Source organism: Ornithorhynchus anatinus, chromosome 2 (assembly GCF_004115215.2).
Source record: "Ornithorhynchus anatinus isolate Pmale09 chromosome 2, mOrnAna1.pri.v4, whole genome shotgun sequence".
Lineage (NCBI taxonomy): Eukaryota > Metazoa > Chordata > Mammalia > Monotremata > Ornithorhynchidae > Ornithorhynchus > Ornithorhynchus anatinus.
The window spans coordinates 110,560,450-110,585,759 of record NC_041729.1 but is presented as its reverse complement, the minus strand read 5'-3'; the positions used below and the strand labels follow the sequence as shown (position 1 = coordinate 110,585,759).

General features: G+C 40.0%; 1 non-coding gene across 1 annotated transcript; it reads left to right on the top strand.

Annotated features, from left to right (window-relative positions):
- Positions 1-24,504: 24,504 nt before the first annotated feature.
- LOC114809741 lies at positions 24,505-24,642 on the top strand. The gene has a single exon (XR_003757518.1). It is a non-coding gene; the product is annotated as a small nucleolar RNA SNORA7 (small nucleolar RNA).
- Positions 24,643-25,310: the final 668 nt, after the last annotated feature.

Below are 25,310 nucleotides of genomic sequence, written 5' to 3'. Positions count from 1 at the left end.
CATCGCCTTGATTCTATTTAGTTGCCATTGTTTTTACGAGATGTTCTTCCCCTTGACGCTGTTTAGTGCCATTGTTCTTGTCTGTCCGTCTCCCCCGATTAGACTGTAAGCCCATCAAACGGCAGGGACTGTCTCTATCTGTTGCCGACTTGTTCATCCCAAGCGCTTAGTACAGTGCTCTGCACATAGTAAGCGCTCAATAAATACTATTGAATGAAATACTATTGAATGAAAGAATAGATGCATTCTTATTCTTCTCATACCACACACATAATTGCCCTTCCCCACTTCAAAGCCTTACTGAAGACACATCTCCAGGAAGCCTTCCTTGACTGAATCCTCCTCTCCTCTTCTTCCACTCCTTCCTGCGCTACTTATACTTGCTCCTTCATTCATTCTCCCTCCCTTCCCCACAACACATATGTATATATCTGTAATTTATTTATTGATTTATTGGTTTATATATATATATATTTATATTAATGTCTGTCTCTCCCTCTAGACTGTGAGCTTGTTATGGGCAGGGAATGTGTCTGATGTTACATTGTACTGTCCCAAGAGCTAAGTACAGTGCTTTGCATACAGTAAGCAATCAATAAATATGATTATAATAATAATAATAGTCATTATTAGAAACACCCATTCAGTTGAGGCCCCACCTCCCAGACCTCCCCAACTGCTCCACTGATCCAAAGTGAAATCCAGCTTCTCTATTTTACCTGAAAGCAGCAGAGGATTGTGACATAGTTGTACAGACCACTGAATTTGGTTAAGTCTCTGAATTTCTGATTCCGTGCTTTCTTGACATGAAGCAAGGAAACCCCCTTCCTGTTGTGAAAAAGAAGGATTTTATGGCTGCCTCTAAGACTAGAATTCTTAACTCCATGACCATGTAGGATTTGTGGATTAAAAATGTAAATGAAGATGAAAATGATTGAAGAAGAAGGTCCTGATAGAAAAAGAAATTCAAAGATGTTCATAAGGGTTCAGAAGGATTTAGTCTATTACAGGGCATTTTATGAGATTAAGAAGAAGACCACTGATCACCCTAAAATAAACTGGACAAATTTGTCAACTAAAGTCAAAAAACACTACAGAGTTAATAGACTAGGCTTCTGCTTATACAGGCTTCTAGAAAGACATATGATCATAATACCACTCTTTATTTAATGTTGAGTTACATTTGAACCAGTCTGGGAGAATAATAGTAGTCTAGTGATGCTTAATATAACACAATATGGCATGTAAAGTGGAAAGAGCGTGGCGTTGGGAGTCAAAGGTCGTGAGTTCTATTCCCAGCTGAAGTGGCAGAGGCCACTTGTCAGCTGTGCAACTTTGGGCAAGTCACTTCACTTCTTTGTGCCTCAGTTACCTCATCTGTAAAATGGAGATTAAGACTCTAAATCTCATGTGGGACAACCTGATTATCCTGTATTTACTCCAGTGCTTAGAACAGTGCAAGATACATAATAAGTGCTTAACAAATGCCATACTTATTATTATTATTATTATTATGTAAAGGCATTCCAGCTTATTTTTCTAGAGGAACTGGAATGATCCAAATATTGATATGTAAGTCTATAGGAAAATGTACCCACCAGTTCAACTATTCATGATGCTTCCAAATTTTTGAGAAACATATTTCGGCTACATTATGAAGCATCAAATCAACTGATAAATCTTATTTATTGAGCACTTGCTGTGTGCAGCATGAGTTTGTAAGTACTTGGGAAAGCTCAATACAGAAGAGTTGGTAGACACATTCCTTGCCCACAAGGAGATTGCAGGGGGAGACAGAAATTAAAATAAATTATGGAAATGTCCATAAGTGCTCTTGATCTGTAGTTGGAGTGAATAAAGGGAACAAATCCAAGGGTAAGAGTAAAAAAGAGTAAAAGGGTAAGATGCAAAAGGGAGACGAAGTTGTGGAAAGGAGGACTGAGTTGAAGACTGCCACCTTTTGGAGCAGATGTGATTTTAATGTCTTGCCTATATTAGAATAAAAGGCTAAAGATGGAAAGGTTTTTTGCTTCTGAGCTTCTGAGATTTGGTTTCCTATGTGCTTAATACAGGCTATAAAGATTAGGCAGGCACACAATCAATATTATTGAATGATTATTGATTATTTATTGACTATGATGGCCTTGGACTTTCCTGATATAGCCCAATATGAGTTTGTTATGGCTTTCACCTTTAAACTTTATGAGTTTCTTGGAAGTCTTTCTGGCACCACCTATCAACCATATGCACTGAAGTAACTAGAGATTAATCAGTGTGGAAACTGTGACTGTATATATAATCATTGGTAATTTGAATACCAGCCGGACCCTGACTCCTTGAACTGAGTTTCTTAGCAATTTTTCCAACTCCATCTTTGTTACCATGGAATAATCTCCAGTTTTTGCTCCAATCACATGGTCATTTTTTTTGACTCTTTTTTTAGTCAAAATCTTATTATCTCTTGGTTATGTCTGATTATATCTTGGGTATCAATCAATCAATAATATTTATTGAGCATTTGCTGTGTGCAGAACACTGTCCCAAGTGATTGGGAGAGTACGGTGCTAGAATATAACAGAAACATCCCCTGACCACCATGAGCTTACAGTCTGGGAGACATAAGAGTTGGAGAATGGAGAGACAGCTAAGGGTGTCTGGAGATAAAAGAGAGCATGGATTTCCTCAGTACTTTCCCATACTGGGTGTCTAAAGCAGGTCTTTGAGTCACCCGAGACTTGAGTCAGTTACAGAGCTTCTGAGCACAATAGGCTCACTCTGACAGAGGACCAGAGTGCCATGTAACATGGGCAACCACAACTTCCCTGCTGGCCATTGCTATTGTGGGGCCTGAAGATTGTCTTCAGTGCACTGAAAATGGATTCTATTTTCTTGGAAACTCCATTGATGGCCTCCAAACTAATCTCCCTTGTAATCCACCCATCTTCAAGAAGATAAATTCTTTAGACACCACTAAGCTAATCCAACTTTATGGACAGAGACTGTTTTAGTTGGTGACCTCCCCAAGGTTGATTGTTTTTGAGGTGGCCTATCAAAGTGTCTGTCCCTTTTTCAAGTCTATTAAGTCTCATATTTGGCACTGATAGAAGAGAGGGGCAGGGTAGGAGGAAGAGAAAGAGTGGCCCTTCTCCACAGCCAGGTCAGGGCTCAGCAGTCAGAGTTCAGGGAGGACTGCACAGCATTTCCTGGGGAGATTTACTTGCAGCCAGGAAGGAGAACAAAAGAAGCAGGTCGTCTTTTCTCTGAATGATCCTCCTTAGGGTTACCACATCTAGGGAAGTCTCCCTGAATTCCAGACATTCTCTATCCCTCTACCCAGTCCTGTAGAGCTGAGGATCAGGCCAGTCTGGGAAAAGTATGAGGGTGCATGGCAGTGGGAACGGAAGGGAAAGCAGCATAGCTTAGAGGTTAGAGCAAGGGCCTGGGAGTCAGAAGGATCTGGGTTCTAACCCCAGCTTCACCATTTATCTGTTGTGTGACCTTGGGCAAATCACTTTACTTCTCTGTGACTCATCTACCTCCTCTGTAAAATGGGGATTGAGACAGTGAGCCCTACATGGGGCAGGGACTATTTGCGTGTATCCACCCCAGCACTTAATATAGTGCTTGGCAAATAAGAAACACTTAACAAATAACACAATTATTATTATTATTGCTTCTCTTCTCTGTGCCTCAGGCACTTCATCTGTAAAATGGGCATTAAGAGTGTGAGCCCCATTTGGGACAGGAACTGTGTTCAACCTGATTAACTTGGATTTACCACAGTACTTACAATAGTGCCTAGCACATAGCGCTGAACAAGTAATAATAATAATAATTATGGTACTTGAGTGCTTACTATGTGTCAGCCAGTCTACTAAGCAGGAGGGAGGACAAATCAGTTTGGACACAGTCCCTGCCTCATGTGGGATTCACAGTCTCAATCCCCATTTTACAGATGAGGTAACTGAAGCACTGAGAAATAAAGTGACTTGCCAAGGTCACACAATAGACAGGTGGTGGGGCCAGGATTAGAACCCACAACCTTCTGACTCTCATGCCATGCTCTATCCACTATACCAAGCCATAATTATAATTATATTATTACTGTTATTATAGGTAGTTCAGGGAGCCTTGTGTTTTCTGAAGGCTATTTAGGCTTCCCTGAAAGCACACTGAGTACAAATACAGTGAGTGTCACTTGCTTATTTTCCTGGTCACATCCAAGCTGCCCCCAATCCCCGGTCTGATCCCTTCCTCCCATTGCCCCTCCTTGCCTCCCCTTTGCCCCAATCCCTCCCTCTGCTCTACCCCCTTCCTGTCCCCACCACATTTGTGTATATTTGTATATATTATTTATTACTCTATTTTATAAAGATTTGTATATATCTATGATTCTATTTATCTATTTTGATGGTATTGATGCCTGTCTACTTGTTTAGTTTTGCTGTCTTTTAGACTGTGAGCTCGTTGATGGGCAGGGATTCTTTATCTGTTGCTGAATTGTACATCCCAAGCACTTAGTAAACTGTTCTGCTAACAGTAAGCACTCAATAAATACGATTGAGTGTATGTATGTATGAATGAATGAATAGCTTCTACGTTTGCTCAGGAAAGAGCAGGGGACTGGTAGTGAAAAGGTTGCTACCATGAGAAGAAACTTACAGTGGGGATTACATTATTGGTGTGGGTACTCAATGAGCATCTTTTCCTATCAATCAGATCCTCCTGGGGGATTCAATAAGGAAAAAGGGGTGGGAGAGGCAGAGTGTAAATCAATACTTTAATTAGAAGGATTAAAAAAACAAAAACAAAAGTTCCTTGGAAGTCCCATTCTTTGTCATGGTACTCTTAGATTAGCAAACCACAGATCTATCATGTACCTATTGCTCATTTCCTCACTGATAGTGATGGAAGACTAAGATTCGTTATTTCTTCAACTTCTGGTACTTCCCTTCCATTTCATAGGCTAAAGCTCTTTGTGACAAAATTTTAATTTTGTCTGCTTGTTTGTTAAATGTTCATGCTTCTTGCTAGGGGATGCGGAGGTTTTACTTCATGGAAGGTGATTTTTTACTGAATTTTCTGTAGCCTGTAATCTGTCAAATTGCTTGGCTGTATGCATCAGACGAATTGAAATTTGAAAGTGATTTTTTGTAGTGTTTTCATCACTAATCCGTCTACTTTATCTTAGGCTTGAAGATATCTACAAATGGTATAGAAAATACCTAAATGTAGCTCCTGTTTTCATACCATTTTTTTAATGTTTTATTTGTTAAGAGTTTACTATGTGCCAAGCATTGCACTACACTGTTCTAAGCACTGAAGTAGACACAAGCTAATCAAGTTGGACATAGTCTGTGTCTCAAATGGGACTCACAGTCTCAATCCCCATTTTTTAGATGAGGTAACTGAGGCACAGAGTAGTCAAGTGACTTGCCCTAGGTCACACAGTAAAGAAGTGGCAGATCCAGGATTAGAACCCAGGGATGTAGGGTGAATGGTCAATTGCTTATAGAAAGAAGCTTCATTACACTTTAGAGAAAAGAATACTAATGGCTAAAAGTTGGTCAGTGGCTAGCTAATGGAAGGCAATCTGCTACAAGTCAAAATTTACCTGCGCTGGGCAGCAGCAACATGAAAGAGAGTTGAGGGCAGAGATTCAAGTTTACTGTGCGGAAGAAGGTAATGGCAAACCACTTCAGTATTTTTACCAAGAAAACTGTATGGATACACTACCAGAATGATTGCAGATGGAGGTGGGGTGTTCTGGGAGAGAAGTGTCCATGGAGTTGCTATGAGTTGGAAATGACTCAGTGGCATATGACAGTATTATCAAGATACCGTCATCTAGAGTCCCTATTTCACGACTATTTTAAGGTAAATTTGGATAGATTGCTTACTGAACCTAAAAACTATTTGAAATCTTAACCAGTTCAAGCCAGTTTATTATCCTTGGAAAGATTTGTTACTTACATTCTTGTGTTTTCTGGTGATATCTCAAAAATTAATGTCTCCAAATGACAGTTAAAATCCATTTCTTTTTTTAAAAAATAGTTTAGTAGATCCAGAAAGGGATTCATGGGTTAATAAAGCATATACAAAAGGTAAGCTAACCCAAAGAATTTTTATGTTTTTGTAAAATGGACATAGCTATTATTACTATGCAGTGGGTTAAGATAGGCTAGGAAAATATAAAACACCATTAGTCTTAAACATTTTATATGGTTGACCTTTATAACAGGTTTATGTCTGTTTCAGAGAAAAGGACACTCTATGATGCAGATAGTCCTGTCAGCCAGGACTTTGCAACAGAGCTATATGTCCTATTTAACTAATCCTGAAATACCCCATCCACCTCAACCAGGACACAGCCACCACATGCGTTCACTCACAGACACACACACATACACACACACACACATTCCTATTCCAATAATAGAATGCATGATGACTCATTTCACACCAATCAAATTCTTTTAAATTAGAAATAATCAAGTGTTGCTTCATGTTTTAAAATCACACATGCAGGTAGTATCCATCATAGAAACATCCTCCTTGAGCAGAATTTATGGATTGGAATACATTAATTACTGTGGTATATTATGTTTTCTCCATAAATCCAGCTGAGTACAGTATTCACTGAAGACTAATTTGCAGCAGAGGGGCAGTCATCAAAAGCTTCCTTCTGTTAGTTCAAGCAGGTCCTCTGGATAGTAGATTTTCAGACACCAGGGACTTTCTTTAGTGAAGTTTAGTTCATTTAACTTCTTGGCTATTGGATGGACAAGTGCAAGTTTTTGTTCTGTATTCTTGTTGGTGTCTTTTTTTTCTCAAAATCTGTACATTTCTAGTACTCTATGCCCATGTGTCACCATTGAATTTCAAAATTTATTCAGATGTACTGGCTATCTGCACTTGGGACAACTAGAGGGGACTCCAACTGCTGCTTCCTTGGGGTGTTAAGAGTAGAGGTGATTTCCTACACAGCAGAAAATACTGTAGAGCTGCTCTTTTCCTTTTTCAGTGCTTCTGAGACAAGTGGAAGATTGCTGGGCTAGTCTTTTTATCAGGCTGCTGTCGCTCGAAATGCTCAGAAGTAGAGACCTTATCCACAAAACATATACTGTCATAGCTATCCTGTAAACCCTTTCTTCAGGTGATCTTTAAGTTTCTTCTATTTTCAAATTTTCCATCTTAACAAAATGCATCTTGTATGACACAAAACTTGTAGAGTTATAACATATTTCAGATAGACACAACTAAAGTGTTATGTAGGCAAAACTAGCAACATATTCTGAATTTCCATGTTTGACTGACATCAGTAGTTAATCCACGGAATTTATCGAGTGCTTACTGTGCTTACTTAGTATAATGCTTGAGAGAGTAACACTGTAACAGTAGAATGGTCACTGTTTGTCACATCTAAAATTAAAGACTGTGATTAAAATGACACACCCTTCATGTGAAAGGTAGAAGCATTATGGCCTAGTGGAAAGAGCATGGCCTAGGAGTCAGAAGATCTACATTCTTACTCCTGACCTCCACTGGCCTGCAACTAATGCACTTATGTTCTCTATGCCTCAGTTTCCTCATCTGTACAATGGGGGTTAAATGTCTATTCTTCCTCCTACTTAGAATGTGAGCCCTGTGAGGAACAGGGACATGGCTGACTTGAATGTATTGTATTTGTCCCAGTGATTGGCATGTAGTAATCACCAGGACAAATACAATACATTCAAGTCAGTCACTTAACTAATACCACCATTATCATGATTATTTTTCACCCTTCTTCTTCTAGTGGCCATTTTCCCTGTATCATAAATCTGCAGCCTTTGCTTAATCTTAGACTCATCTCAGTAAACCCATAAAACCACATAATCAGTGTGTCACCAACTCATTTCAGTTCAACCTTCACAAAATATAGCTGCCCTTTCCACTCTATCCAAATTGCTACTTCACTGATCCAAATATTTGTCATAGCCAATCTTGACAACTAATAATAAGGTAGATGAAATATGTGCCTAAATACTACAGAAAATAATAATAATAATTATGGTATTTGTTAAACGCTTACTGTGCCAAGCACTGTTCTAACTGCTGGGTTAGATATGAGGTAATTAGGTTGTCCCACTTGAGATTGTGTCATTGTTGACTACTGGTGCCTGAATATTCAGCTGCAATTCTTCAGTCCTGTCTTGCCGAGTTTAGCAGCAAAATATGCTTCTGGGCATAATTCCTCTTGTAGGCTGCTGGTTGGTGATGGTGATGTTCCTAAGTGACTTATAAATGAAGAAAGTGTTGGCAGATAATTTTCAAATTTGGTTAGTCTGGAGGCAAAATAATAACAAATCCAAGGACAGGATCATTGGGCCACAAGGATCTCAATCCATCTCTCTGTTCTATTCACACCACAGAAAAAGATGTCTGTTCTGAATAATCTAAATTCTTTGTTTAGCCTCCTCAACCAAAATATTCCCTGACAATTGCTCAGCTTGGATTTCCCAACAAATAAAAGTGGGATGGTTTGTTAGCTATACTGGGTCCCTAAATTATTTTCCAAGAGCTCAGACTCCCTCACTTGAGTGATCTAGTGTGGATCACTCCTTTTCTACCAGCAAGCTTATGAGTCTTTTATTGTTTCCCATCCTGTGCAGGGACACTCATTTTTTACCGAGCATCCCACAACACTCTTTCCCCTCCATTAAGCCCCCTCTGCAGGAGGCATCACTCATCTTGGCCCTATTGTGGCTCAATTTAAATGTCACTGCTGCAGCTTTCTCACTGTCATAGCCAAGAACAGATGAAATGCCTTAAAGGTCTTACAACTCATGAGATTTGAATGACTCCAAGGCCTGTGAGGGGTACTCTACACCACGGAGCTCTGCAAATATGTTTTAAGGGGAGGGACAATATCCTGAATAGAAGCTATGGGAATTGCCCGACTATGACCTCTAAGGCAAGAAGGATCAAGACGCTTTGGATAGTGCTATTTAGTCAGAGAGAAGGAATAATTAAACAAAGATGTATGTCAGGAAAGCAGATTCTGACAGATTTTCTAAATTCTTTTGCCATTTTAGACCTGACATCTTATGATTGTGGCCCTAAATTTACTTAGTTATTTTCCTTACCTTGCAGAGTAGCCGAACAAATTTTAGGCAACTAATATCTTACTCTTAAGGCCATTCATTATACAGGCCTTGTTTATTATGTTATAGCTTTACAAGGGAGACTTTGTAAGCATTTAAGTGGGGCCAGGAACCATATCCTCTAGATTATAAACTCTTTGTGGGCAGGGAACAGATCTACCAACCATTACATTGTACTCCCCCAACTACTTATTACAGTGCTCTGCCCACAGTAAGTGCTTAATAAATATGAAGGGTTAACTGATTCTGAATGTGAAGTGCAAAGGTCAGAGGCATCAAAATGCTCTTAGCTTTCAAGTAGTTGTGTAGGAATTTGTGGGTTGTGTGTTGATTACTAGGAATCCAACCACAAATTATTTATTCGTTTCCTCTTTCTGCTCAAAAGACACAAAACAAGATTTCTACTGGATATAATCAATGGTCCATCAAACCCAGAATGTTATCTCTGACAATGGCAGTAGTACATTTGGAAGAACCAGGTAATGGTTACTCTCTAGGAAAATCATAATAAAAATAATAATAATAATAATAATAATAATAATAATTGTGGCATTCATTAAGCACTTACTATGTGCCAGGCACTGGGATATATACAAGCAAATCAGGTTGGACACAGTCCCTGTCCTATGTGGAGCTCACAGTCTTAGCTCCATTATAGAGAGGTAACTGAGGCATAGAGAAGTTATATGACTTGCCCAAGATCACACAGCAGAAAAGTGCAGAGCCAGGATTAGAACCCAGGTCCTTCTGATTCCCAAGCTCATGGTCTATCCAGTAGGCTATGCTGCTTCTCTTCATCCTCATGCTTAAGGATGGATAGATGGACCATCTGTTTATCCCTAAGCTTCCCTTGATACAACCATTATGAGCAGCTCATTCCATAGATTTATTCAAATTCCCTTTGAACTTACTAATACTTTCAGCCTTCTCAACTGCCTGAGGGAACAGAATCAATAGCCTTACTTTCCATGGAGTAATGACAGATTTAGATTTTTTTAAAAATTTCTTTATGTTGAACCTTCCCTGCCTTGTACCCAGTAGTCTGTAACAATGATATCTGGAAGAGGCATTTAGATTTCTCTGACTCCCAGAATTGGGGTCTCACCACCCTCTTTTCCAGAGATCTCTAAAGTACCTCAAATTATGCTGGATGTTTCTGAACCATTCTGCCTCTATTTCTCTACTCCAGGTTTGCTATATCAGAATTAATCAATCAATGGTATTTATTCAGTGCTTTTACTGTTTGCTTGTGGAATTCCCCATGGCTAAAATATGATCTGAATCCTATTCAGTTTGGATCTATATACTGGGGAATCCATTGAGCCCAACTGTTAATGTGGGTAGGTCCTCAGTAGAAGGTGAGATTTGCAACAGAAACCAGGAAGGAAGGAAAAGACAGTGAAAGGAATCCATCACCGAATACCTTGACCAGGTCCTCAGTGAAATTGTTTATCATTATGGTTCTGATGGAAGAAATAATAAATGGTCCAGTTGAGACTGTTATTACTAAGGAAAATGCCTTGCCACAAATAATCTAGTTACTTTTCGGCCATCTGTTCCAAAATTAAACCTACGGATCCTCTCATAAAAAAGTGCTTCTGAAGGACTAGGGACTATGATTCATACCATTAGCCAATGTGTTGGTGTTTATTTCCACAAGTCAATGAGAAGATCTAAACTTATAATATTATTAACTATGTTGGCAATAAAAGAGGAAAAGAACAAAAACAAATTGTACTTTTACATTTTAAACAGATAATAATCATGAAAAGTTGATAAAAATACATCCCAAATAATATTAACAGACTGTTCAATAAAGATGAAAGGGTGAGTTCTTATGAATTTTTCATTTGAAAAATGAAGAATGTTAGAGTAATAAGACTCAATTATATCATTAAATATTTAAAATAATGTATTCTAAATTGTATTTATATTTAACACATTTGTGTTGAAAACTAGTGTTTATGAGATTTGTACATAAAGAGACATCAACTAACACATCAAACACATTTTGACTTAATGTATTCACCATCTTGATAAAATTTCCATTTTGTTTATCTTTAACATAAATTTCAACCTCTATACACTGAATTAAATTTTATACTTTATCCATCTAGACAGATTCATAATTAATACTGATACAAAATATGTATGTTAAAAAAACCTAATTTATTTTCCTTATTTGCTTGTATAATAGTGGTATATAATTTACAATTACAGTTTGATTTTTAAAGACGTCTTCAAACATTTACAATAGACTTATTTAACATAACTTTGTAACAGTCTATGTGCATCTTTAATTTCACTCAGTATTTTTATATTTCTTGGTAGTTAACACTCGACATGAAATAAGATGCTTCATCATCTATGACTATATGACTAGATAACTCACCAGTAAGTAATATAACAGGGAAAAGTTAAGAATATAGTATGGCTGTTACAGAAGAACAATATGAAACAGTTTTAGGAGAAATGTTCAAATTAAAAATAAAAATTCTAATAAACATGAGCTTGGTCTTCTCTGCAGATAGGAGTGGCATCTGGGAAAAAGATGTGGGTATGTGAGGGTGGAATGAGAATCTGGTCACTCACAGATGAAATATTTCTATTAAATACCAAATAACTGTGAAAATGTGTCTTGTTTTTATTTTGGCAGGCCTCTGGATTCTTAGCAACCTCTGTAGCAAACTACTGACTTTAAAATGGATAGAAAAAATAGGGGTAAAACAAAGAAAGTGAAATGAGGAACAAGATTAGTCAGTAAATTGTATTTATTGGGCACTTACTTTGTGCAGAGCACTGTTCTAATCTCTAGGGAGAGTAGGGTACAACAATATAACAAACACATTCCCTACCCACAACAAAATTAGACATAGACCTGTCATACACCTTTCATTCATTCATTCATTCAATAGTATTTATTGAGCGCTTACTATGTGCAGAGCACTGTACTAAGCGCTTGGGATGAACAAGTCGGCAACAGATAGAGACAGTCCCTGCCGTTTGACGGGCTTACAGTCTAATCGGGGGAGACGGACAGACAAGAACAATGGCACTAAACAGCGTCAAGGGGAAGAACATCTCGTAAAAACAATGGCAACTAAATAGAATCAAGGCGATGTACAATTCATTAACAAAATAAATAGGGTAACGAAAATATATACAGTTGAGCGGACAAGTACAGTGCTGTGGGGATGGGAAGGGAGAGGTGGAGGAGCAGAGGGAAAAGGGGAAAATGAGGCTTTAGCTGCAGAGAGGTAAAGGGGGGATGGCAGAGGGAGTAGAGGGGGAAGAGGAGCTCAGGTTTGTGATATTGGGCACACTCTCTTCCCTCTAGATGGGAAAGCTGTGCCCCAAATCTTCCCATCCTAAAAGAAGACAGATTCATGCCTGCTTGACTTTCAAGAACAGAAAATAATTGGTTTTAAGGCCTTCCGGTGATCCAGTCCATATTCCAAAGTCAGTTGTGGGTGATTATTTTGCCTCTATGAAAATCAATCAATTAATCAATAGTATTTATTGAACACAATCATCTACCAACCACTCCTCTGGCTGCACATTCAACTTTCGGAGGGGCTGTGATACCTTTTTTTTTAAGTTTCCTTCCTTTGCTTCCTGCACTGACCCTCCTGGATTTTACTGCCCATGGGGCTATTCCTGCTGACCTCCCATCTGCCATCTTCCCCTCAGTGCAAGAAAGAGAAAGGGGCTGCCAGTTTCCATGTCAATAGCCATGCTAAATTTTCTAAAAGACTAAAAAGGGCTACCCTTAATGGAAAGGTCAAAACTGAAGTGTCAGAAAAAGTTGATTCACCTGTGCTGGGCTGCAGCAGCATGGGAGAGAGTCAAAGGTGGGTGATCAAGTGATCAAAACGTTGATCAAAGACAACTGCAGAGACTCAAGTTTTACTGCACAGAAGAAGGCAATGGTAAACCACTTCCATATCTTTACCAAGCAAACTCTATGGATACACATACCAGAAAGACCTCATGACAGAAGATGATATGTTCTGAAGAGGGTGTGTCCATGGAGTCGCTATTAGTTGGAAATAATAATAAATGTTAAAATGCCAGGCACCGTACTAAGCACTGTTAATCGATGACATTTGAATAAGGTGGAAAAGTATAAGAGAAGTCATTAGAGACTAATAGTGGTCCTGGGATAGGTACTCTAGAGGACGGGAGGGGTAAGTTTCATGTAGAGCAAAGGGGTCAGAAATGCCACAACACAAGGAAAGTGAGGAGAGAAAGCAGGGCAAGGGGCAGGGAAGGAATCGGATGGGTTTACCTAAAGATGGGAGAACTGTAGCCACTCAGGACCAGGGCCTGCTAGCAGCAGTCACTTCGGCCTAGGGGTTAAAGAGACTGCAGCTATTCAGGAATAAGACTGGAAACTGCAGGATTTCACCATGACTTGTCACATTCATTCATTCATTTGTATTTGTTGAGCAATTACTGTATGCAGAGCACTTTATGAAGCACTTGGGGAAGTACAGTACAGAAATAAAAAGAGACAATCCCTGTCCACATCGAGCTCACATTCCCACCTACACCACCTACATTCCCTTCATCGTTGACTTATTCCTATTTCTCTCTGTTCCTTACCACAAACAAGAGCTGGAACACTTCAGATGAAACTGGACCAGGCACTGGATTGGGATTGAATTGGATTGATTGGACCATCCACCTCTTAACTGGTTTATGGGAGGTAGTAGAAAGAGGACAGTGTGAGACAGGTACACATTAGGTTTGTGGTTTGGTCAATATAACATTCAGTACAAATGAATGTCTTTCAGAAAACCACTCTTCAGATTCCTCTATTTCAAACATTGGTTTACAATCCACCCTTTCTGCCTCCTTCTCCTAATGGTTCTAGGCAAACTCTTCCTGTTAAGTGCTTGCCAAGTCTAGGCCAGATCTGATTGGTGTTCAATTTACCAGGTATGTCCCCTGGCCAAGCGATTCAATACCCTCTGGATCTCAAGCCAGGAGGATGGTAGAGTGGGTCCTCAGTACCCTCTTTTTCTTGGTTCTTATGACAGCAGGCACTAGATTTTCCAAGTATGACTACTAATCCCATGCTCTTTCTGTAGCAAAACTAAAAACTCTGGGATGTGAGTATAGGCAGGGCGGGAGTATCAGAAATTTCAAGTCAGAGGAAGTGAGCAATCTGGATGGGATTGCTGCAGTTTGGAGTGACCTTGGGCAAGTCACTTCTCTGGGCCTCAGTTATCTGATCAATAAATTGGAGATTAATTCTGTGAGCCCCAAGTGGGTCATGAACTGTGTCCAACATGATTAAGTTGTATTTATCTCAGTGCTTAGTACAGTGGCTGGCACACAATGAGCACTTAACAAATATCATACAGAAGAAAGAAGGGCAGAAAGTCATTTTCCTTCCCTTACAACCTGGCAGAGTCCAGTAATAAACTGCAAACATGTGGAAGGAAAAGCAGAAAAAATATCCAGCAATTTCCCAAAGATAGGAGCCTTTTGTTAAACTTGGGAGTCTGGAAGGTGAGTCTGAGCTGAGTTACTCATGCTCAAGACTGAGGTTTCCAGTTAGAAAAATATCGAGGATAGTCCTGAGGAGTGGGAACCAGTTGGATGAGGTGCAGTGGTATGATTCTGGAGATGGGGGTTAGGGTGGGGGTGAGAGATGAGAACAGGGTTATGGTGAGCAGAGGTTGGGCTGTAGAAAGCCATGGTGAAGTCCTGCAATTTCCAACTGTGGTTCTGATGACTGATTTGACCAGACCCTGGTTATGTATGACCAGCCAGACTGTGGAGATTTAGGCCTGGGTTTAAGAGGCAATCCTTTCAGCACAGTAACAATCCTAGTAGACTCTTCAGAGTCTCTTGAGAAGCTCCCCAACCTGGGTCAGTATCCACTGTATCCTAAAGCCTTGCTACTATTCTGTTCTTTTAATGCAAGTTTGAGAATCTTTTCTGCTCAGTGAAATTTAAATACCTGCATTCATAGAATAATTAATAATAACTGTGGCATGTCTAAAACGGAACTTATCTTCCAACCCAAACCCTGTGACCTCCCCATGACGTTCCCATCACTTTGGACAACACTACTTTCCTTCCTGTCTCGCAAGCCATTATCCTTGGCATTATCCTTGACTCTGCTCTCTCAATGAGCCCACATATTCAATCCATCCATAAATCCTGTCAGTCCCACCATCACAGCATCACTAAAATCTGCCTTTCCTTGCCATCCAAACTGCTACCACATTAATTCAATCACTTATTCAATGGGCCTTTATTATTGTATCAGCCTCATTGCTGACCTCCCTGCCTCCTGTCTCTCCCCACTCTAGTCCATATTTCACTTTGCTTCCCAGATCATTTTTCTACAGAAATATTCAGGACATGTTTCCCCACTCCTCAAGAATCCACATCAAACAAAAACTTCTCACCTTTGGCTTTAAAGCACTCAATTGTCTTGCCTCCTCCTACCTTGCCTCACTACTCTCCTATTACAACCCAGTCTTGACACTTGTCTCCTCTAATGCTAACCTTCTCACTGTTCCTTGATCTCATCTATCTTACCGCTGACCTCTCGCCCACCTCCCATCTCTAGCTTGGAATGCCCTCCCTCCATGTATCTGACACTCTCCCCTTCTTCCAAGTCTTACTGAAGGCACATCTCTTCCAAGAGGCCTTTGCTAATTAAGTGCCCTCTTCCTATTTTCCTACTTCCTGACTTGTCTTTTATTCAGCCCCCCCACACACAGAACTTATGCACGTATCTGTAATTTACATATTTATATTTATTTCTGTCTCCTCCTCTAGACTGGAAATTTGTTGTGGGCAGGGAATGTATCTGCTTATTGTTTTATTGTACTTCCCCAAGGACTTAGTGCAGTGCTCTGTACACAGTAAGTGCTCAATAAATACGATTGACTCACTGACAGACTAAGTGCTTACTATGTGCCAGGCATTGGGGTAGGTACAAGTTAATCAGGTTGGACACAGTCATTGTCCCACATTGGGCTCACAGTATTAATCCCCATTTTACAGATGAAGTAGCTATGGCACAAAGAAGTGAAGTGAATTGCTCAAGGTCACACAGCCCAGGTATCTCCCCAAAGAAAAAACAATCAATAACCTATCTTCCCTTTCCAGGACTGGCTCCAGGGAGCTCACAGATAAATTGGTCTCTTCAATGATTTCCCAAGGTCCACATATTTCCTCATTATCCGGAGCTTCTCTTCCAGGCCTATAACAGGCAGACACCAAGATATCAGATTTCAACAGTGTTTAATAATTTCTTAATTCAGTAACAGTGAAAAATCACACCATTTTAAACCCCCTTTCCCTATATCTAATAATTTGCACCTCCTATGTATCTTTTTGTGTAGATATCCTGGGACTTATGTTCCACTAATGCTTTCCCCTCTTCTCTAAAGATATTTCCAGTTCTAGTCCTGACCTATCAGAGTCTTTTGGATGTCCGATTTCTCAGTTATTTCTCCCACTCAGAGTAATAGGCCTTACTCATAATAATATCAATAATAATAATAATATTGGTATTTGTTAAGCACTTACTATGTGTCAAGCATTGTTCATTCATTCATTCAATAGTATTTATTGAGCTCTTACTATGTGCAGATCACTGTACTAAGCACTTGGAATGTACAATTCGGCAACAGAGAGAGACAATCCCTGCCCATTGACAGGCTTACAGTCTAATCGGGGGAGACAGACAGACAAAAACAATAGCAATAAATAGAATCAAGGGGATGTACATCTCATTAACAAAATAAATAGGGTAATAAAAATATGTACAAATGAGCAGATGAGCACAGTGCTGAGGGGAAGGGAGAGAGGGAGGAGCAGAGGGAAATGGGGGGAAAGGGGGCTTAGCTGAGGGGAGGTAAAGGGGGGCCAGAGAGGCAGCAGAGGCAGCAAAGGGAGAAGGGGGAAGCTCGGTCTGGGAAGGCCTCTTGGAGGAGGTGAGCTCTCAGTAGGGCTTCGAAGAGGGGAAGAGAGTTAGTTTGGCAGAGGTGAGGAGGGAGGGCATTCCAGGACAGCGGGAGGACGTGGCCCAGGGGTCAATGGCGGGACAGTCGAAAACGGGTGACGGTGAGGAGGTGGGGGGCAGAGAAACGGAGTCTATGGGGTGGGCAGTAGAAAGAGAGAAGGGAGGAGAGGTAGGAAGGGGCAGGGTGATGGAGACCCTTGAAGCCTAGAGTGAGAAGTTTTTGTTTTGTGCGGAGGTTGATAGGCAACCACTGGAGGTTTTTAAGAAGGGGAGTAACATGCCCAGAGCGTTTCTGCAGGAAGATGAGCCGGGCAGCAGAATGAAGAATAGACTGGAGCGGGGAGAGACAGGAGGAAGGGAGATCAGAGAGAAGGCTGACAGTAATCCAGCCGGGATATTATGAGAGCCTGAACCAGTAAGATAGCCATTTGGGTGGAGAGGAAAGGGCGGATCTTGGTGATATTATAAAGGTGAGACTGGCAGGTCTTGGTGACGGATTGGATGTGTGGGGTGAATGAGAGAGCTGAGTCAAGGATGACACCAAAGTTGTGGGCTTGAGAGACAGCAAGGATGGTCGTACCATCCACAGTGATAGGGAAGTCAGGAAGAAGACAGGGCTTGGGAGGGAAGATAAGGAGCTCACTTTTGGACATGTTGAGTTTTAGGTGGAGGGAAGACATCCAGGTAGAGACGTCCTGGAGGCAGGAGGAGATACAAGCCTGAAGGGACGGGAGAGGACAGAGGCGGAGTTGTAGATTTGTGTGTCATCTGCATAGAGATGATAGTTGAAGCCAAGGGAGCAAATGAGTTCACCCAGGGAGTGAGTGTAGATGGAGAACAGAAGAGGCCCAAGAACTGACCCTTGAGGAACTCCTACAGTTAGAGGATGGGAGGGGGAGGAGGAGCCTGCGAAGGAGACTGAGAATGAAAAGGAGACTGTTCTAAGTTAAGGGATTGATACAAGGTAATCAGGTTGTCCCACGTGGGGCTCACAGTCTTCATTTTACAGATGAGGTAACTGAGGCACAGAGAAGTTAAGTGACTTGCCCAAGGTCACATAGTTGACAAGAGGCAGAGCCGGAATTAGAAACCATGACCTCTGACTCCCAAGCCCGGGATCTTTCCATAATAATAATGATGATAATAATCAAATAATAATAGTTCCATTTGTTAAGTGCTTACTATGTGCCAGGCACTTTACTTAGTGCTGATGTAGGGGTAAGATAATTGGGTCAGACACAGTCCCTGTGCCAATTAGGGCTCACAGTCTTAATCCCCATTTGAGGTAACTGAGACATTGAAAAGTTAATGACTTCCCCAGATTCTTTCATTCATTCATTGAATTGTATATATTAAGCACAGTGAGTGTGCAGAACACTGTACTAAGCAACATACAACAAGCAAGTGGCGAAGTAGGGATTAGAACCCAGATCTTCTGACTCACAGTCCCATGTTCTTTCCATTAGGTCATGCTGCTTCTCTGGAATCCCAATCAATGGATGTTGCATATCCATAATATCCAAATTTCCTATCAATTTCTGTGCCCTGTCTCTATATAGGGTTACAGCACTAGTGTCCCACCTGTGTTCTGCTCTTCTAGGCACATGGCTTACAATTTCTAACTTCCAGTGTGGCTGAGGCTCTTTTTCTCAAACCAACTGCCACCCTACTTTCTCCTGCATCCCTCTCGATAATTGACTAGGCTAGCTATGTACTTAACCCTCAGATCAGATCACCATAGAGTGCCTCTCCTGGCTTCCTCTTCCCGAGTCCTAAATGCTGGGGTTATCCATACTAGTCATTACACAGCTCCATAATGGCTGTGATTCTATTTATCTTGATGATGTTGTTTTGTTTTGTTTTGTTCTGTTTCGCTTTGCCGTCTGTCTCCCCCGTTCAGACTGTGAGCAAGTCACTGGGCAGGGATTGTCTCTATCTGTTGCCCAAATTGTACATTCCAAGTGCTTAATACAGTGCTCTGCACATAGTAAGCGCTCAGGAAATACTATTGAATAAATATTGGCTACAAACTTATTACAGAACATTATCCTTCAGGCATTGGACCCCATTGTCTGGATGCTCTGAGAACCACATCAAGGCTTTTTGGTTTTTTTGAATTTTTGCATTTTTGAAAGGCTTGAAGGAGGACAATAGGGTTTGAGTCCTTCTCCTGTCCTTTCTCCCATCCTTTGCTACCTCTGTTTCCTTCAACTTCTCCATTTCTCCTCTCCTATGTCTCTCTTCATCTTCGTCCCCTTCTCTTTTTTCTTATCCTACTTCTCCTTTTCTGCTTTTCCACCTCCTTCTCTTTACTCTCTGCTCTTTGCTCTTTTCCTCCTTCTCTTCATCCTTTTCCTCCCTGTCTTTCTCTTTCTCCTTTTATCCTCTTTTATCCTACTCCTTTCTCTTTTCCTCTGCAATCAATCAATCAATCAATAATATTTATTAAACAATGTGTAGAGAACACTCTATTAAGCACTTGGGGGAGTACAGTACAACACAATTGGAACACACATTCCCTGCTAACGAGTAGTTAGAGGGAGAGACAGACAATATAAATAAATTATGAATATGATTAATTACAAATGTGATAAAAAATTATGACTGATAAATGAATTGTTGCTAGGATCAATAAACTGTGTATATGATCCTTAAATTATGGCTATGATAAATGAATTATGGACATGATAAATAAGGCCTTCTTTCCCTCTTCTTCCTCATTGCCTTATACCTTTTTCCCTTCCTTTTCCTTTAGATCCCAAGAAGATCATGATGCTCTAAGCATTCAAATATATAATCTGACACTGATGTGACAAAAAATAATTTTTACATGCACATACAGTAGAATGGGCTGTTGTTCACACATTGGCATCTTCAACCCTCATATATGGCTAAGCACTTACCTTCATTATGGCCATCCTTTAACCAAAGGACAGCTCTACATTTTCATTCCATGAGTTCAGGAATTGAATCTCTGAGCATTTCTCACTTCTAATGATAAAGACTTTTGAGAAAATTTAAATATGAGAAAATAAGCAAGTTCTCACATGCCTGGGGCCAAAAATAAATCAGGAGGAACCTAAAGAGAATCAGGCAGAGGACCTAAAAGCAATTCACTATCTTTTTCTTCTAATTTTTCTTCCTTCAATATCATGTTTTTATGGGAATAAGGGCCTGTGGGAAACTTTGCAGGCATATGCCTGTGCTTGATGAATTTTATTATAAGAGGTTGCAACAGGAGATAGAGAGTGTTCATATACGATAAGTGGGAAAGAAGATATTGGGTAAAATGTCTGTTCTCCCTCCCTCCTAGACTTTAAGCCTCATATGGGACAGAAACTGTGCTTGATTTGTGGAAAGAGTGTGGGCCTCAGATTCAGACCTGGGTTCTAATCCCAGTTCTGCTACTTGCCTGCTATATAACCTTAAGTCACTTAAATTCTCTCTACCTCAGTTTCCTATCCTGAAAAATGATGATTAAATGCTTGTTCATTCATGTATTTAGAATTTCCTCATCTGTAAAATGGGGGAGTAAATGCTTGTTCTTCCACAGTATTTAGATACTCTGCCTGAACTGATTTATTTGTATTTAGTCCAGTTCTTAGTACAGAGCATGGCATATAGAAAATGCTTAACAAATACTATCAATATCATCATCATCGTCATCATCTGGAATCTACCCTAGCACTTAGTATAGGGTTTGGCACATAGCAGTTACTTAATAAATACTATTACTATTAATGATAATGATAACAATAAATGTAAACTGAGACCAGAAGAGGCAAATTCTCAAACTTGGGGGAAAGGAAGACTTTGGGGATCAAAAGAATTGATTTTAGGCAGTAGCAGAGAAACTGAAGGATGGGGTAGCAATACTCCAATTTTGTTGATATTAGGGGAATCATGAGGAAATTTTATTCTGGGACCACACCCCATCAAGACCTAACATTCTTAAGTAATCTTAAGGCATTATTGCTCTGAGCACTTCAGCTCAACACACATAAACCTAAAGGATGTTCAGGCTCTACACTGAAACACTTCTGAGAAGTCATTGGATTTTAAAATAGCTTTTTAAGGAAAGGTTCAAATTTCCCTAAGAGTAACACAGTACTGTTGCTCATTGTAATGAATCAGGTAGATTATTCCGATTGCCTGGAAAAGTAACCCAAAATTTTTTTCTTCCATAGGTAGTTTTGGCTCTAGGCATTTCAAAATCAATAGATTGGGGTGAGTGAAGAGCATATACGCAGTTTTGTGTTGGATTAAAGTGAACATAAATATAACAGTGACAACCTACTGTTGAAAATATTGTATAGTGAAGAACACAAAGAGAAACATGCATTCTATGAGATGAACAAACCAAAGTGAATGCAAGGATTTTGAGTCCAATATTGCAATACATATGAGGGCTATCATTTATGGTCCTAAATTATTTTAGGACCGATCATCTGAACTGTTAGCTTTGCTTAGTGACTTCCACCGATATCATTCATGAAATCACCCTCTTATTCCATGAGGCATACCCAATGGCATATATTGAATAGCATAAGAGAGAATGATTGCTACTTGTATATATTAGACTACTGAAAAAATCTGATAACAATGAAAGGGTTGTTAAGAAATAGAACATAATTGAATGTGTGAATTACCTCATGTTGAAGAGTATAGGTCTTATGGACTCTGGCATTGATGAATGACCAAATATGTAAAACACTGTCAGTCTAGTTTCCAAAATCATAGTTAAATTCAATAAGATAATTTAATAAATCAATCAATCAGTGGTATTCACTGAGCACTTACTATGTACATAGCAGTGTACTAAGCACTTCAATCATATTTAAGCACTTGGGAGAGTATAAATAAAATTAGCAGAGACATAATATATGAAATTTAATCTCAATCTTCAAATGTAAATATCATTATATATCTCATATGTATGAATATATGACATATATGACTGCATCTACATAAACAAATCATATTACTGAAGACCATTAACATCAGAGTGTACCCTGAACCAAGATTAACATTTTTAGGGCAGTGAATTGCTAACTGCCAACCTGAATCCATCCCAGGGATCCTGGTATTTTCATGTTCACTAGAATGACAGAACTTTCTTACCCCTAGCCTTGTCCTCCAAGCCTGATGCCACCCTCATTAGTCCTGCTGCAGACCTTAGAAGCTAGACAGACAGGTTGGGGGCAAGAGAGGAGATGCCAATGTCACTCACACCACTCTCCTGAAATCATTTCCAAGTGGCTTTCGTGATAGCACCCTCAAGCAGCATCCAACAATAAATAAATAAATATTGGTATTTGTTAAGTGCTTACTATGTGCAAAGCACTGTTCTAAGCGCTGGGGGATACAAGGTGATCAGGTTGTCCCACGTGGGGCTCACAGTCTTAATCCCCATTTTACAGATGAGGGAACTGAGGCACAGAGAAGTTAAGTGATTTGCCCAAAGTCACACAGCTGACAAGCTGCAGAGCAGGGATTGGAGCCCATGACCTCTGACTCCCAAGCCCGGGGTCTTTCCACTGAGCCATGCTGCTTCACAATGGGGTAGACAACTTTCTATTCAGGAGACCCAGGTAAGAACACAGTTGCTTGGAAAAAATATGTCATGTACACAATATCAAGCCAACATTTTCTGTTTTAACCTTTGTGAATTGTAACACAAGGTGCTAGATTCAGATTTCCCTAACATAAATTGACTAATGAGTCACATACTGTTAGTACCATTAAGATTCAGGGGCATCACTGTATTTTTTCCAGCTGCTATTAGATTTGCTCTATACGGATACTGACACACCATGAACAGGTGTGAATATCTGAAGCAAAGACCCACCCAATTTTGCTAAGAATGTGCCTAGTCACTACTGTTTTGAGGAGTGAGAAAAGTGAGCACTCTTTCACTGTAGAAAAGCAGGGAAAATGTAACATTTACCATATTATTCCCTTGAAATTACAGTGAATGGATCAGACAAGGTAACCTTAGGTCTCGCCAAGTCTGCCATGACATAGTGAAGTATATATAATTCAAGACTCACTGTTGGCCTATGACTCTGTCCAGAGGCCCACACCCAAAAGGACATGCAAATAATTGTATGTTGAATTACTGAATCAGCCAAATGTTTTGAGCTAAAGACAAGTTGAAAAAAACCCAAGGTGATGTAACAGCTTGCACTACAGAAGCTATATGCAAAACTAAAAAGGCATATTGGCAACAAAGACCTAAACAGACAGATAATTCTGTTATCTAGGCAGCCCACTGTCCAACAAATGATAGACAAAGAAGTAGAAAACCAAATCAAGAAAGTCAATATCTCCTTTGGGAGACTGTCAAAAGATGTGGCTGTAATGTAGTATCAGGCGCCGAATGAAACTAAGGTCTACTGAGTTGGAGTGGTGTCCAACCTTCTCTATACCTGGGTGTCCTGGAACCTAAACAGGTACTACATCTCACTAATCAATAAATCATTAGTATTTACTGAGTACTTACTATGTAACAGGCCGCTATATTAAGCACAATAATAATTGTGGTATTCGTTAGGCCCTTACTATATGCCATGCACTATGCTAAGCACTGGTAGGAGAGAGAATGAGGAATTGAATCCTAATTTTGCAGATGAGGGAATTGAGGCAAATAGAAGTTAAGTGACTCTGCCAAGGTCACACAGCAAACAAGTGGCAGAGTAGGAAACAGAATCTAGGTCTCCTGACTCCCAGGCATGTGCACTTTTCTGAATCAGCTTGGCTTAGTGGAAAGAGTATGGGCTTAGGAGTCATAGGTCATGGGTTCTAATCCCGGCTCTGCCACTTGTTAGCTGTGTGACTTTGTGCAAGTCACTTAACTTCTCAGTGCCTCAATTACCTCATCTGTAAAATTGGGATTAAGACTGTGAGCTCCACGTGGGACAGCCTGATTATTTTGTATCTACACAAGTGCTTAGAATAGTGTTTGGCATATAGTAAGCGCTTAACAAGTAGCAACATTATTATTATTATTTTCACTAGCTCATGCTGTTTCCCTTTATAGTGCACTTGGGAAAGTACAATAGAGTTGGTAGAAATGATTTTTTTGTCATCTAAGGGAGGACTTACTTCCTGAGCAGTTCAATCAGCAGCATTTTAGGCTATACTCAATATCAAAAGGCAAAACAAGATCACAAAAAAATTAAGTTCTGTAACATAGTTTGTCTCCTTGCATTAAAGCTACGCTCATCTAACCTAGTTACACTGATGGAACAATTAAGGAAAATGAGTAACAACAGAATACACAATTCCTGAATAGAGAAGCAAAATTGGAAACTGAAAGCAAGAGGGAAGAAGAAAATGTTTAAAGCCATGGTAAAATGGAGCCTCCCCCTTTCAATGTCGCACCTGGAGAGTTTCCAGGACTCTACCAGTCTCAACTATGGGAGGGAGAGTCAAGCAGAGACATATCTATTCCATTCCTAGCTTGGGTGGTAGCTAGTGAGTGGAATGCAATCTGCTACAAGTCAAAACTTGCCCATGTTGGGCAGCAGCGGCATGGGACAGAATAGAGGGCAGAGACTCAGGTTTACTGTGCGGAAGGAGGCAATGGCAAACCACTTCCATATTTTTACCAAGAAAACTCCATGGATTGATTGTCTATGGAGGCAGGGCATTCTGGGAGAGAAGTGTCCATAGTGTCGCTGTGGGTCACAGATGACTTGACAGCATAACACAAGACGAACAAAATGGAGCCTCACACAATGCCATATCCCATCTGAAACACAGGGGTCAACTGCAGAGGATAGACCAACATGAGGTACTGCTCACAAGAAAGGAATGTCTCGTTTCAAGCACAATCTTTGTAATAAATAAAAGACAAGGAAGAAAAAGAGAAAATAGTGGGATGATGCAAACTTGAAACATTACAACACAACAAGGAGCAGATCTTATGTACATTTGTCTTTTCAGATAATAACAATGATAATTGTATTTAAGTGCTTACTATCTTCCAAGTACTGTTTTAAGTACTGGGGTTGTCAGGTTACTAATGGGGCTCACAGTCTAAGGGTACTGAATCCCTATTTTACAGATGAGGTAAAGTCACAGAGAAGTAAAGTGAGTTCCCCAAGTCACACAGCAGACAAGTGGCAGAGCAGAAATTAGAACACTAGCTCGAGCTCTTTCTACTAGGC